The 12163-nt window shown below is 41.0% G+C and overlaps 1 protein-coding gene across 3 annotated transcripts in view; it reads left to right on the forward strand.

Moving 5' to 3' along the window:
- Positions 1-12163, forward strand: part of LOC6586406 (ras-interacting protein RIP3) — a 140034-nt gene that overhangs the window by 27794 nt on the left and 100077 nt on the right. For all 3 annotated transcript variants that reach the window (XM_044009849.1, XM_044009848.1, XM_032733307.2), the window contains exon 2: positions 5893-6017. The gene's annotated coding sequence lies outside the window, so the exon portion shown is untranslated. The remainder of the gene's footprint in view (positions 1-5892; positions 6018-12163) is intronic.

The raw sequence follows: 12163 nt of genomic DNA on the forward strand, positions 1-12163 counted from the left end.
AGTCAGGGTTCAATGTGAAAGTGCGAGTGCGAACGCAAGCTTGCATATCTGCTAGATACTTACAACAACAACAACATGAATATGTTTTTGGTGCAGTTTTTTCCCTGAGTGTGGCCAGCTGGCCTGACCGGGTTGGCATACAATGCGAGATCTTTCGTTGGCCACCTGAGGCGATGTCGGCCTGTTGCATGTCATTTTCTGACCGGTATCTCAATAATTCATACGCAATTGTATTGAACAATAAATTAATCACACGAACGAAAGCCGAGCCGAGCCGCGCCGACACACCAGATAAAACGTCATAAACAATGCCCAAACACACACACACACATACACACAGGCACACATACAGAGATGTATCTCTATCTATGCAGCCGAAAAGAGATACATATGTAGCCATGCACTAGACACGCATTTGCAAATGAATAAATATTGAAAAGAAATGGGAGAAGAAAATAGCGTTAAGCGGGAAATTAAAAGGCAATTTTCCAGCGCAGATAAAACAAAGATCGAACGTGTTTTTATTTCTTGTACGTTTTTTATTTCGTTTCTACCAGTGCAAAAGTCAATTAATCATTAAAGAAAATACTGTGTTCAATGTGCATGTCGAGGTTGTTACGTCGCTGTTGTTGTGGTTGTTGTTGTTGCAATTGCAGTTTGTGTCTTGTGGCACAGGAAACATCGACCGGCATGTTTGCTGTGTTTAAAGTAAAAGTAAGCAAAAAGAAGCCGCGACAATCGGCAAACGTTGTACAATTAGAGAAACATTTCGCAGATGCCATTAGCCGAATTCCAACAACTGGCTCAAGTCTACCATCTCCTGTCCTGTTCCTGCCCTGCCAACCCAATTGTGCGTCTACCTCTCTAGCTAGACTGCTCAATCAATCATTCAGTCAATCAGCTACTCAACAAAATTGTTGTTTACGTGTCCAGTTTATGGCTCACACGCCTTGACGAGGACTTTTACGTAATCAGTCGACCTACAAAAAAATGTTATGCGTTTAATTTTCAAGGAAACAAACTGGATTTCATTTTTAGTGGAGACTTTTTAGATGTTAAAATAAAAAATATAAAAAAAATAAATACATTTATTTAAGAAGAGTTACAAAAATATCGAAGATGCAATACTGTATTAAATATACTTGGAATACTTTGGGTAACTCCGAGTTAGGTACTTATAAGTCTTGCAGCATTATATGATACGATGAGCTCTGGTCTCTCTAACAATTTTGGAAAGCTTAAAGATGTCAAACTTAAATCTAAAACTTATTGTTTAATTTAATTTGCAGTTCAAGTTTGATGAGTAAACTCCCATTTGATGCAATTTTAGATAAGCTAGCAATTGGACTTGTTTATCTGCTCTGCCATATGCGGCTTACTTTATGGCCACAAAGAAATCGAAAGTGTTTTTGATGCCAAACAAATCAGTCATCTAATTGTTGCATGTCTTTATAACTTGACACATACATACGCACCAGCACACACACACACACACACACGCACAGCATGGAGTGAGTTTAATTGAATCAAGCAAAAGTAGCGAAAACCCAACAGTTGGCGCTGCCTACTGTGGCATCGTTAATAAAGCTGTAAACATATCAATTACAGACATTTCAATGCGTTTGCCATGGCCCAATTATGCGCCTAATATGACGCGCTCTCTCTCTCTCTCTCTCTCTCTCTCTCTTTCTTGCTCTCTCTTTGTCTGTCTCTTAATATCTAACTCTTGCTTTTCTCTTGAGATCTTCCGCTACCCATTTACTATTGTTTTCATCAAATGAAGAAAGAAAAAACATTCCACCGCCGCAATGACAACTCGAAGATTTATCTATGGCTCCATTGACAGCTATACGAAGAGAGGCAGACGTCAAACTCCAAAACCAGAAAGGTCTCTCTAGGGTTGAGGGAGGCGTAAGGAGGGGCTGACTACTGTTTGGCTACCTGTCTCACTCGCTCGCTCGTCGCTCTCTTTTACTCCGGCACTCGCTGAGTCACTTTTTCTTTCTCAACTTGTCGCCTGCCATTTTATCAAACGAATCTGTGGCATTTCATTTGCTTCTGCAGCCCACACATCTGCCGACGACACACACACACACACATACAGATGCACACACGTACACATACACTCACTTCGGTTGCAACTGCAACTTCAAGACTCGTCAATGAGAAGTCCACAGATATTTTATCTATGAGTTGTCTATAGCTCTTATACCCTGTAGGCATTGAAAGTGATTTAGAGGGTATGCAACTGGAATATATTTAGAATATACAGTGTGAAGTTTGAGAAACTAGTTAGTGTAGATATGTTTACTGTAGTCTTGCAGAACTCTGCATCCATTAGAGAAACCTCTTTGATATCGATATGAGCAACCACCTTCACATATGGCTTGCAGGGTATATGCTAGTCGTGCACTCACCGATGCGCACTCATGTGCATTGTTATTATGCCTTGGACTTTCGTTTGGCCTGTTAGTTGCGTTGCGTCTTCTGCGATTGTCTCCCGTACGTTGCTGCGCTCTTTCCTGAAAGTGAATCTCAAATATTTCTTGATTATGTGCTCCTCGGCTGCGCTGAAGGCAAAAGCAGTCACAGAATTCGCATATCGCATGCGCGATTCAATGCAATGTAACAAGGTCATGTGAGAGAGTTGCCCAACTAACAATGTCTCTCCCCCCACCCAGTAGCCTGCCCTGCCTCTGTCTCTGCCTCAGCTCTGTTGCAGTTGGTATCTCTCCAGCATCTTTTGGCTCATTTGCTGTTTTGGCTCTTGCATTGGTTTTTATATTGTTGTTGCTGTTGTTGTTGTAAGTTGTTTTTATTTTATTTCATTTGTGTTGCCAACGCATTTCACTTTCTACTGCATTTCGAATGCATTTTTTTCTGGCGCTGCTGCTGCTGCTAGCGACGACAAGTGGGCCGAAATCGACAACGCTTTGACTTTTCTTCTTGACGCTTTTCACTTTCATTAGCGCACTTTTGGCGTTTCCTTTTACCAGATTGCCTTTTGGCTTTTTGCATACTTTTTAACTGACCATGAAATAACATATTCATTTCCCTCACCTGACATCCACTTCACACTTGGCGTGAGAGTCTTCTGTCAGCTTCTTGATATGCAGGTTTTATTTGTCAGTCTGTCAGCTTTTTGATGATGTCCAAGTTTTATATGTCAGTCGAGCTGTTGTTGCTCGGCTTTGTTTGTTTGTGCTCAGGCAGCCAAAAAAATAAACACACATTTAATTTCTTTTCGCTCACACTTGATACTGGCTCCCAGCGAACATTCTGTCATTGTCGAGTTTGGTTCCGCGTTCTGCTGCAGTCAGCGAGCGGCTTGAATTTCATTTTGTTTGCTTCTACGCAAAACCTTAGCTGAGCGATATGAGATTGCATTCGCTTGCCTCAAATGTTGCTGTGCCTGTGAAAGCTGAGAGCTGATTATGCAGTAGGTGAAGGGGCATTGCTGCTTGGCTGAGATCGGCTAGGTGCAAAGTGCTTAGAATTTAGGCAAACGGCATTTTGTAGCCCCTAATGGATGTGTAGTGGATCTACTAGGAATAAATTAAATATAATTTATTAAGCTCAAGTTAGCTTTGTAATTGATTTACAATTTGTATTCAATTACCAATTTATATTCAATCTTCCGGCTAATCTCTTTTTAATGGCCAATTTCGATGCAAGAGCTATTATGACGCCTTCAGTAGTGAAATGATTGAAAAGCCCCCTGAGAGCTATTGAATGCCACACACACCTGAATTTCCCACACACACGCACTGTGCAGTTAACAGCCCACGATTTCTTTTTACCAAACAGTATACATGCATATATTACCCGCATACATCAAATATTTCATGCCAAATCTGTAAGCGCTGAGACCTGCTGAATGAATATATAAATTGATGTACGTAAGCTGAGAATAGTTGTTGAGATTGTTGAGATTCTCTCGAAGAGTTTTGCTGTCTTCAGCCTCCCCCAATCATAATGTTAACTTGGCTGGGAAAGGGAGCCAATTATCGCCCGAAGATGTTGACGTCGTCGAATTGGCCATTACGAGTTGGCAGCCAACTTTGGCCAATTGCTGTTTGACCGCTGACGATCGACGGCGATGGCGATTGTGCCCATTTCCGACTTCAACTTGACCACGGCGCGCGCGGCTAACTAAAGCGAGAGTGCTAAGGCTAGATAGACAGAGCCAGAGAGCGCGAGGGAGAGAGAGAGAGAGAGAGAGGAGCTAGACAGAGACAGGGCAATAGTTGGTGTTGCCAAAGTAAATCGACGTTGATTTGTTTTGCCAGCGCGTTGTTCGCGCAAAATTTCGCTGGGATTTCAGTTTTTTATTGGCCATTTGAACAATGGGCATTACAACTATTTCTTGGCTTTGAGTTGCAGCAGATCGAATCAATTTTGATCTAAATAGAGTTTTTAGTATGATATTTGCATTTTTATTATTTAGCTGAAATGTTACTTAAGTTTTTATTACGATTGGCTCACGTGAAATGCTTGCTTTTTATGGGCTAAGATAATGCACATCTCTCTCTACATATAATTTGATGTTTGGTGGATTGCCATTTCATATACTAATGCAGCTTAGCCCCAACTCTTCAGTAGTCTACTATACTATACCAAGGGTATTCCATACTGTATTCTAAAGTGTGTTGTACTATAGCCTTATTCATATATAGGTTAAAAAATCCCCTTCCATTACCTACGGAGAATCCTTACAACTAAAACACGATAGAAATACCATGATTCTCTATTATACTATGCCATGATAAATTCTTTGATAGATTGACATATATATAGTCGACTCTTCCAAATGATACAAAACTCTCTCATGTGCCATCTAAAATATCAATAAATAGTATATTTCTTTCATGATGCAACTTTCTTATAAATCAGGGTATTTAGGATTCGTGGTGCAGTTTTGTCTTTCATCATAGGATTTTTTTGGTCTTACAAATTGGCCGTAAATGATATTTTCACAACTCGCATCGATCGCGTTGGCCCCGTTGCTGTTGCACGCCCCCCAAGCACCGCCTGCTGCACGCCCCCTGCGATCGCCGACAAGTGAGAGAGTTCGCTGGGGTTAATATGGCCAATAAATTGTTATTGGCGAGTTGTTGCTGATTTCTGGCCCGCTGATGCTTTATGGGCCATATTTTTTTTTTGCCATGTTTTTGGGGTCGATTTGGGCTTTGTTTTCTGTGTTTTTTCTATTTTTTCGGCCTAACGGCTAACGACGAAAGAAATATTGAAATTTGCGGGCAAATTGTTTTCAATTTAATCGACTCGCTGGGCATTTTTCATGCTGGAGTGCAAATATAATTAATGATAATGAATTGTTATGGCCAACGAAGCTAAGCTGAGCTTTGCATTCCCCTCCCCCCTGCTCCCACCCAAAAAAAAAAAAAAAAAAAAAAACGCCCACAACGAGAGGAAAAGCCAAGGAAAACTTTAAACTAAAGCAATGGAAATTATTTAGCGGCAGGCAAATGTCGTGCGACGTTTTCTTTTGAGGAATTATGTTTATTTTCGTTATTGTTGTTGTTGTGGGAGTTGGAATCGGGAGATTGAGGTTGATTTATCATTCGAGCGAAAGGTTGCCATAAAAATGTTGCTAAACAAATGTTGACGCAGCCAATGGGTAAAAGTTTTTCCCATTTTATGGCTTAGTTTTTGCCTTTTGCCCGGCTGGCTGCTGAGCATTATGCAATTGGCATGGCTCAGGCCAAGTGCTAATAAAATCACGTGAACAATTTTCATTTGTTGTCATTTGGCCTCAGCTTGCTTCCGCTCCATTCGATTTTCATCCTTTGCGCACATTTCCACATAATCTGTGCATATTTGTTTTCCATTTTCTATCGTTTTAACACGCATTTCACGCTTTTCTCATTGCAGAAATTGAATTGAAAGGCAACCGACAACATTTGTTTTGGAGTGGAGCCAACAACAACAACAACAACTACGAAAACAACTGCAGCAACAACCACATTTTGGTCACTTTTCACACTTTTGGAGTTAATGTGAGTTTGGTTAACTCTGTAATTTGTTTTTAATACAGCTTGTCCGTGGCAACAATGGGGCTCAGTTAGCCAGCCAGCCAGCTAATGGCCAACACGATAATGGTGTTTGCATTGATGCACAATGCACTTGACATTGAAATAGGTTAACCGAAAAAGCGGTTAACTGGGTATTCGGGTCAAGGCAACGCCAATGGGGTTAATGGAGTTGAGCAAGAGTGTGTGTATTGGGGAGCAGAAAGAGCTGGAGTTCAGATGAGATTCAATTCATGTAACTCGAATTCATCTCTCTATCTATCATTCTTTTCCTTTACCAGTTTCTGTCTCTTATATACGCTTTCTTCCTATCGGAAGATCCTCTGGGATCCAATGTGCTTTGATGTGTTAGCCTCCTCTCTTTCTTTCTATCCCTTTCTTCTTCGCTGTTCTAATGGGTCTAACTCCACCCTCTCCTTGCTTCATTCAACTCGTCTCGAATCTATTTCTATTGCTAATTCATTGTTGTTCTGTTCAACTTAATCTATCTGTTCTGCTCTCCATATCCCTCTCTAGATTCTCTCTCTTTTACTTCGTATTTCTACATTCACTTCTACCTCTCTTTCTATCTATTTATTTCCCTCCAACTCTTCTTCTTCTATGCAGATAACAATGCTGTTCCACACATTTGTCATTTCTTTAGAAACTGCCAAGTCGACGTCAAGTCAATTGTTGCTCAACTCCCTCTCTGGCTTACCCAATCCCATTTTCCAGCTGGCCCCCATTCGAAGCAGAGATGGAGACATTCCAGCAGTAGGCTAATCAGCTCTGTCGCTCGGTTTCTGTTCCATAATTTATGCCCGCCTGCGCAGAGAGCGCTAATTTGGTAGCTTGTTTTGGACTTAGTTTCGGGAGTTGTTTACAGCCGCGCCACCTGTCGTCGGTTCATAACAAACGACTTCCCTTTCGGACAGACAGCGAGGCGGGGCGTGGCCAATCTGTAGCCAAACTGCTGCCCCCAATTGGGGGGAGCTGCTCACTAGCTGGTTTTTCTTAGCCCATTTTTAAATAGACTCGAGAATAAATGGCAACTTGTTCGAGCCACGAAAACACGACACATTTATCATGAGTGGAAAATGTGGAACCCCAAAAATGTGTTTATAAATTGTAAAGACAAATTTGCTTTGGCTGGACAGCCGAGTTGAACAAAAGCCAAAAAAAAAAAAAACTTGGCGATTAGCAAGCAGTTAGCAAAAAGAGTGGGTAGGGGAGGGAGGAGGAGGGGATTGTTGACTGCAGTAGTCAGGTGCTCGTTTTGGGGCGTCTGTTTGCATGTGTTCAACATTTGTCCACGCTGCTCGATAACTTTCGTTTTTCCGCTGCTACATGTGGGTCTGCCATGGGGCCAATTCTCTAATTGCTCTGCACCAACAGCTAACAGCTATCAGCCTAACCAATAAAAAGTCGAGAAAAAGCAAAATGTGCGCCTTTTGTTTCTGCTGTTTTTGATGCCCGCCAACTCTCCCTGCTGCCCCCATCTGCTGTGGCTTTGCTTGCTTCGCTCTGCTCGTGTCCATGCTCCATATCGCCATATAACGTCGCCTAGCCACCTTCCCACCTCCCACCTTTTTGGCTGCAAATATTTTTACAGTCTGTAAGTCTCCCCTTTGGCTCGGTGGCTGCCTTTTAGCATGTTGTTGCATGTGTGGCAGGGCGGGCGGCAAGGCAGGCCACGAATGTCTGTGGGCTTAAGAATTCGCAATGTTTTCATTTTCAGTTGACATTTGGCACATGTTTTTCTTCTTTTTACTGATATACCCTGGAGTCTGAGTGAGCTGGTACATGGGGTAGTTTGAGTTGGAATTGAGGTGACTGGAGGGTGGACAAGTGTATATAAAAAATATGAGAGATGTCGTCAGATATGCTTTAGAGAGGAATTATAGATATATAAAATGATATTCATAGAGTAAAGAGAATAGAGTATAAGCAAAAGAAATTGTTGACTAAACGCTGATTATTATCATCAATTCCACTCCACTCTCAACTTCTCTGTTTCATTCCCATTCTCTTCTCTCTTAAGCTACGCCTTATAGCATTTGCTGTTCTATCTTCATAAATTTATAGCCGACTGTTCCACATATTGTCATGTTCCTTCTAGTCTCCTCTTCTTTTCTTGCTCATCGTTCGCTGTTCTTCAGAGTTTACTTTACAGATTTCCTTCGCTTTTCTTCATTCTGGTGCTCTTTATACTGATATAGTGTATTTGTCATTTCATTAGTCGATTCTATACCCTACTATTTAAGAGCATCCTCCTGCTGTCACCTTCTGCTTCCCACTGCTGCTGCTGCTGCTGCTGCTCTATACCCTTTCTTCTCCTCTTCAGCCTCATTGCAATTGCTGACCAAAAACTAGCTCGAGCGACCACAAATAGCAACAGCAAAAAAATTAACAATTCATTGTCTTTGTTGGCTGCCCCGGCCCCTGCTGCGTCTGCCGCTGTTGCTGGCTTGCTGCTCTGGTTATCTAGGTGGGCCACAAGTTGTCGTCGTCGTCGTCGTCGTTGTCTGTTTGTGGTCGCTTTGTGGCTGAGGTTGACATGCCGCTTGAACCCGCTAAAAAATACCCTGCAACTAGCCCCCTTCCTCCCCCCTCGCCTTAGAGTTGGCTGGCAAAAGGTTTCCTTTGATTGGACGGCATTTGGAGTCGTGTATATTGCGGTTGTTTTTGTTTCAGTTGTTGCTGTTGTTGCTTTATACAAGTCAATATGGTTATTGTTATTGTCATTGGCGCATTGCCTGCAATTTGGCCATTTGGCAATAACAGACGACAAAAGCTTCACGTGTGTGCCCAACTGTGGCCAACATGTTGCCAGGCAGTTAACAATTCATTAGGTGTTGCATTGCCTGTTGCCGTTGTTGTTGCAGTTGTTGTTGCTGTTGCTTGCTTGCAGCCTGCTGCAACTGGCTAACAATTTATGGCATGTTGCCCCGCGGCCAACTTGATTCAGTTGGTCAAAGCTGGCCAAATGCGTCGCAAACGTTTCTTGGAAGAATTACCACAGATAGAATGATAATTTATGCAATACACAAAGATATATATGTATGTATATATATCGATATATATCTTTTTCGAACAGCCTGTGGAATGTGGTCTAAGCTACGTTTGTCATAAATTGTCGTCATCTGTGGTCGGCCTCAACGATTCGTCGTCGTCGTCGTCGTCGTTTTGTCTAGTTTTAACTGAAATACTATTAAGGCTTAGTCATGGCTATTTATAAATTTGCTACAGAGGGGTATGCACATTTTGTCACGCGACGTGTGACGTTTCTGTGAGTGTGAAGTCATGAATGGAATTGAAGTGTGTCGAAGATTGAAGATTATAATTTAATAAACAGTTTAACTATATGTGATGGAATAATAAGATTTTGTTTTATGTCTTAGTTTTTCTACTTCCATATGTATTATAATCTTTCTATCTATCTATATCAAATATATGAAGATCTGTCATCTATTCCAAATGGTCTGTTTGTTTTTCTATTCCTGCTTATCAGTCTTCTCATATAGGGTATATAGCAGTGGTGTTTGTGTACTTTTCGCATTCACTCTTGCTTTTAGTTGTTTAGCTTTCAGCAACTTTTCTATGAGTCAATTGTTCATTAGTTCAAACCGTGATAAATTCAAGCAATATGAGAGTAGTAAGAGCTTTATATATAGACTATTTACCAAATATATTACCGAGCTGTGGGCAGATTGATTGAATTCGATGGCGAATTCTCTTTTCTTTTCGTTCTTTTTTAGCTCTTATCTAATCTTAACTATATAAGACACGAGCGTCCAAAAGTTGCGCTAGTTGAGTCAAGTCAATAGTCAATTGCAGTGCCCGCACACAAAGGTTGTCCATTATGTGAGTAATTTGCGTGAGAACGTTTGCAGAAGCAGAAGAGGAACTAGAGATTCCATATGGTATTAACATAGTGGTGTATATCCGCTGGAATGTACATATTAGATAATATAACAAGAGATAAAACATCTCGAGATTGAGTAAAAGAAAAAAAAGAAACGAAAGTTTGTTTTCATTTCCAATTCAATTTGCGTGGCCATTGTGAGTTCTATTGTGAACGCATTTGTTTGCTTTAAAATGTTAAGGCAGATTTATGAGCTTATCTTTGGGCTATGCATATAGAGTATATGTATATACAATGTATGCCTCTCTCTATATATAATCTCATAATGGAGACCACAACTCTTCTGTAATTTAGTTTTTCAAAGGCTTTTCTTGACTTCATTTTCGTCGCGCTTTGTGGCTTTTGTGTGTAGCCAAATATTTGCTGTCATCTTTTATGTGTGTCTCTGTCTCTTGTCTCCCCCGCGCTCTGCCGCCCTTTTGGTTTATCTTTTTGTTTATTAATTGCGAGCGCGTGTGTGCGTTGCTTCTTCCTCTTCTTCTCTATATATGTCTTAAAAAACATGTCTGGCATAAACTTTGGGCGCCCCGAAAGCAAACTTTTCCTGGAATTAAGTCGTTTATTACCGCATCTATTGCTGTGTCCGTCCAGCGCCTTGGCAGTGTTATGTAACGTCGTATAGCAGGTGCATCTCTCCGTCTCGCTCTCCCTTTCAGCCTTTATTTATTGTGCAGAGGGCATTAGGTTAAATCACCTTTGTGCCCAGCTCATCTTCAGCTTCGGCTTCGGCTTCGGCTTCAGCTTAAATTTGCATAGCTTTTCGGCTAATAGCTTGATTTGTGGCTTGTCACATTAACCATAAATTATGTTTTACAACACTAATTAAGTTGTTTTTAGCGCTGATTGATTCCACTTAACTTTAACATAAGCAAATCAAGCTGGCAAAGCACTGGAGTGGAAAGTGAGTTTTGGGGTTTTAAAACTCATTAAATTTGTGAAGAAAATTTGACTCTATTGATGGATAGAAATGCTATTAATGTTGGCTTAATTTAACTATCAGAGTAGTGGAAGAGCTCCTACATTAATGTAGTAGTAATAGCTAAAGTAATTACAGACTATTAAATTAAGATTTAGCTCAAATAACTTATAAACAATTTGTTAGCAACAGACTTTTTTATACATAAAACGTATGAGCTGTATTTAACTCTTGATTGTGATAACTATTTATATATAATTTTTAGAATCCATCATCGTTATATTTATCTAATCCTCTTTCAGTTACGATATGAGCAGAATTCTTTTCGAATCTTCTTTTAAGCTTTCGTCACATCTGCTTTTGGCCAAATCAGTTTCAACACTTTTTGCCTATCTCTCGCATCTTGAGAATCTGTATAGCAATCGCCAGCTTCGGCGATTCACTGGCATATTAATTATGTGATTGGGTAATGGGCCCCTTATATAACGTCCGAAATGTAAATGTGCAGAAGCACTTTAAGCCAAGCCATAAAATTATGATTGTTTTTCAATGAGTCATGGCCTGGACATGGCTAAAACCGAAACGCAGCGCCTTCTCTCCCCCCTCTTTGCAATGCAAATAGCAAAATTTGCATGACTAGAGAGGGAGAGAAAGAGAGCTATGGAGAGAGGGAGAGAGACAGGAAGACTGGGGGTAGGGGTACTCACTCTTGACTATTTTGCGAGTGACTAAGCCAAAGTGTTTGGCGAGCTGTTAAAAGTAAAGTTGAAGCCTAAAAGCCTGGCTAAGAAGTGCCGAGCAGCGCATGGCTCAAAGCCATAAATAAGTATATGTATGTATACATATATAAATACACGTATTTATGTATATGTATGTGCATGTGTTTATCTATTTATATGATTCGCTCGACGACGTTGGCCATTGCCTTGGCCAATTCATTTGCCCACTGCACTGGCAATGTGTAGGCCGCTTTTGGCCGTAAGTTAAAGTTTCGCTTTCACGAACAAACCACAAGAACCGCCAAAATAAAAATTAAAAAAAAAAGCCAAAATCAAAAACTAACTGCGAAAAGTGCAAGTCGAGGCCTTTTTAAATTGGCCCCGCGGTCTCGACTTGAGCCGCGGGCAAAACTCCTGTGTTTCTTTTTCTTTTGTGGCTCTCAACAATTATAATGGCTGGCAAACGTTATTTACTGCTTTTAACGTCGATTTGTGTGTCGCGGCACGCCCCTTCAGCCCCACCACCTCCAGCAACAGCAGCCACCCACTCAACTCGCTGGCCAGACAGTTGCCG

This window comes from Drosophila mojavensis, unplaced genomic scaffold (genome assembly GCF_018153725.1).
Source record: "Drosophila mojavensis isolate 15081-1352.22 unplaced genomic scaffold, ASM1815372v1 contig_74, whole genome shotgun sequence".
Classification (NCBI taxonomy): domain Eukaryota; kingdom Metazoa; phylum Arthropoda; class Insecta; order Diptera; family Drosophilidae; genus Drosophila; species Drosophila mojavensis.